General features: G+C 40.7%; 1 pseudogene; it reads right to left on the bottom strand.

Moving 5' to 3' along the window:
• Positions 1-337: 337 nt before the first annotated feature.
• LOC132025253 (U6 spliceosomal RNA) lies at positions 338-437 on the bottom strand (annotated as a pseudogene).
• Between the last annotated feature and the right edge of the window lie 3,584 nt (positions 438-4,021).

Genomic DNA, 4,021 nt, shown 5'->3' with positions numbered 1-4,021 from the left:
CTGTTACCTCCTAGTCCAGCCCAGTATCCCAACATTCTTCACGGCCTTCCCCATGGCATATCTGAGTGTCTATTTCAGTGAGAAACCTGGTTCTCAATATCCTCAATGTAGTTAATCTTTTACTCAATCCTCCAGTACACAGAGAATAGTTTTAGAATTGCTAATCCATGCCACTGTGAAAAACAAGCCTTTTAGATAGCATTTTCAATATTTGTTTGTAATTCTTTAATTTTTTTTTTTTTTAAAGTAAGCTCTATACCCAGTGTGGGGCTTGAACTCATGACCTGAGATCAAGAACCACATGTTCTACTGACTAAGCCAGCCAGGTGCCCCTTTAATCTTTTTTTTTTTTTTCCACAAATTTGCATATCATCCTTGCTCAGAGGCCATGCTCATCTTCTCTGTATATGTGCTGTCAAAGCAAGAACATAATTCTTTTTATCTTCAGACTGAGAATATATATCAAAGTTCTGTATTCAGTGGGAGAAGATATTTGCAAACCACATATCAGATAAAAGGCTAGTATCCTAAAATCTATAAAGAACTTATCAAACTCAACACCCAAAGAACAAATAATCCAATCAAGAAATGGGCAGAGGAGGGGCGCCTGGGTGGCTCAGTGGGTTAAAGCCTCTGCCTTTGGCTCAGGTCATGATCCCAGGGTCCTGGGATCAAGCCCCACATCGGGCTCTCTGCTCAGTGGGGAGCCTGCTTCCTCTCTCCCTACCTGCCTCTCTGCCTACCTGTGATCTCTGTCAAATAAATAAATAAAATCTTAAAAAAAAAAAAAAAAAGAAATGGGCAGAGGACATGAACAGACATTTCTGCAGAGAAGACATCCAGATGGCCAACAGACACATGAAAAAATGCTCCATATCACTCAGCTTCAGTAAAATATAAATCAAAATCACAATGAGATACCACCTCACACTGGTCAGAATGGCTAAAATGAGCAAGTCAAAAATGACAGATGCTGGCAAGGATGCGGAGAAAGGGGAACCCTCCTATACTATGAGTGGGAATGCAAGCTGGTGCAGCCACTCTGGAAAACAGCATGGAGGTTCCTCAAAAAGTTGAAAATAGAGCTACCCTATGACCCAGCAATTGCACTACTGGGTATTTACCCTAAAGATACAAATGTGATCTGAAGGGGCACGTGCACCAGAATGTTTATAGCAGCAATGTCCACAATAGCCAAACTATATAAAGAACCTAGATGTCCATCAACAGATGAGTGGATAAAGAAGAGGTGGTGTATTTATACAATGAAATACTATGCAGCCATCAGAAGAAATGAAATCCTCACATTTGCAATGATGTGGATGGAACTAGAGGATATGCTGGGTGAAGTAAGTCAAGCAGAGAAAGATGATTATCACATGATCTCCTTGATATGAGGAATTTGAGAGGCAAAGTAGGGGGTTTGGGGGGGTAGGGAAGATAAAAATGAAACAAGAGGGGATCGGGAGGGCGACAAACCATAAGAGAGAGACTTAATCTCAAAAAACAAACTGAGGGTTGCGGTGGGGAGGGGGATATGGAGAGGGTGGTTGGGTTATGGACATTGGGGAGGGTATGTGCTAGGGTGAGTGCTATGAAGTGTGTAAGCCTGACCATTCACAAACCTGTAACCCTGGGGCAAATAATACATTAGATGTTAATTTAAAAAAAAAAAAAAAGCTTTTCCCTGAGGCCCCAAATTTATAGTTGGTGTACCACATGGCTCCAGACTACCAGTAAGGGTGGTTATATAATAGACTTTCTCAGAGGCAGAGAAAGTCAGGTCAGGCATTAGAAAGTGCTACAACTTATGAATGATCTTAGAGTATTTATAATATTGATAGGAAGGAAGAACTTAGGAGGCCATCTGCCAAGAACTAACTTGCCAGCCTCAGTTTCTAATGAGAAAAGCTAGACGTACCATTTATATTAGTATCGAAGTATAAGTACAGCACTGGGCCAATAGTAATTATATTTAAAAGAGGTGATTTATCACATATATGTAAATAGCTTAGTTTAGTTGTTATATAAGACTTTGTCATGTCAGCAAGTCACAAAAAAATCTGTCCTGTGTACTGAAAAAAAAAGTTCTGTATTCAAAAGTTACCTGGATTGGTTCTTTTTTCCCTTCAGTGTGGCTTGTTATTCATTTGAAATATAATTCAATAATTTATAAAATTATGAACACAGAGTGATTTCATTGGAGATTACTTCTTTCCGAGGCTTGTTTTAGTTCCCTTATCAATAACACATAACTAAACTTTCTTTTTCTGCTTTTTCACCTATCTTCTTGCTGCTTTTTGTTTTAATAAAGGAAATTAACTAATTTACATGCAAAGTGAAAGCTAATATGTCTGGTCTTTTTCCTGATACTTTGTTTTTGTTTTTTATTTGTTTACATCTTTTTTTTTAAAGAATTTATTTATTTATTTGACAGACTGAGATCACAAGTAGGCAGAGAGGCAGGCAGAGAGAGGAGGGAAGCAGGCTCCCCACCGAGCAGAAAACCCAACACGAGGCTCGATCCCAGGACTCTGAGATCATGACCTGAGCCGAAGGCAGAGGCTTAACCTCCTGAGTCACTCAGGCACCCCTGTTTACATCTTTAATATGTCTTTTTTTTTTTTTTTTTTTTTAAAGTAGGCTCCATGCCCAACATAGGGCTTGAACTCACAACTCTGAAATCAAGAGTTGGAAGCTCTACTGATTGGACCAACCATCTCCCCCACCTTCAATAGGAATGGGAGAGAATCAGCCCCTTTCATCTGCCAGTGTCCAGCATGTGGTCTGGAACATAATAAAGCTCAGTAAGCATTTGTGGAATGTTCACTAAAAGCTCAGCAAGTAGCTTTCCCTTGTACCTGGATAGATAGACATGGAGTCTTTGACCTCATTGAGATGATAGCAATGACTGTATCAGTAGTTGCTGAATAATGATGCAGAAAGTCTAAGCAGAGGGACTGAATGTTGCAATCACCGAACAGACTATACTTGTTACTTCTGAACACTGACTAGGAACCAGGCATGGAGCTATATTATGTTATTTGATCCTATTTCACAGATGAGGAAATAGGGTTTAGAGAAGTAATTTGTCTTCACAACTAGGAAGCAGTAGAGGTAGGATCTGAATCCAGACCTGATGTCAAAAATCTACCTTTTACCCATCACATGTCCCTGCGTCTACATATTCAGAGACAAACACATACACGGGCAATCCCAGGAACTCTGAAGCTGTTGTTTACAAGATCAAAGTTTCCTTAACTGGACCCAACTGCCAGCCAGATGGTCAGAATGGGGCTAATCCCACATGGTCATGCCCATGAAGGGATAGGAAATGCTCCTTTAATGGCTTCGAAATGTACCACCCTACAATGTCCTGCCCATCAAAGGTAACTCAGATTTGTAAGGTTTGGCCAAAGTATGAGGAAACCAACATTCTTGGGTTCTGCTGGTGGGAGTGTAAATAACAGGCAACATTGATAAGACCTTATTACAGGCCAGGCCCTTTACACCGGAGTTTCTCAACTCAGTACTATTGACATTTGGGATAGGATCACTCTTTGTTGCTGGAGGGGCATGTTTAGCTGCCTCTCTGGGCTCTTCCATTCAGATGTTAGTGCTACCACACCCTGGCTGGACAACCGAAAACATCTCCAGACATTGCCCAGTGTCTGCAGAGGGGTAAAGTCACCCCCAGCTGAGAACCGCCATTTACATGTATCAGACTAATGTAATTCTAACAACAATCCTGTGAAATTGGTACTTTCATTATCCCCATTCTATAGATAAGGCAGCTGAGTCATCCATAGGTTAAGGCCCTATCTTTCAGGAACAGTAGAAAACAGATTAAAACCCAGGCAGTTAGAGTCCAGAAGCCACAATGATTCACTGTAGTGGGCACCCTTTCTGATCTGACATTTCCCTAGAACAATCTGAGACAATATAAAAAGAAATAAACATGCATGCCATTTGGCCCAGTCTAGAACTTTAAGGAAATGTACACACAGGATGCTCAGCTGAG

Source organism: Mustela nigripes, chromosome 9 (genome assembly GCF_022355385.1).
Source record: "Mustela nigripes isolate SB6536 chromosome 9, MUSNIG.SB6536, whole genome shotgun sequence".
NCBI lineage: Eukaryota > Metazoa > Chordata > Mammalia > Carnivora > Mustelidae > Mustela > Mustela nigripes.
The sequence above is the reverse complement of the archived record's forward strand: the minus strand, read 5'-3'. Positions and strand labels throughout refer to the sequence as shown.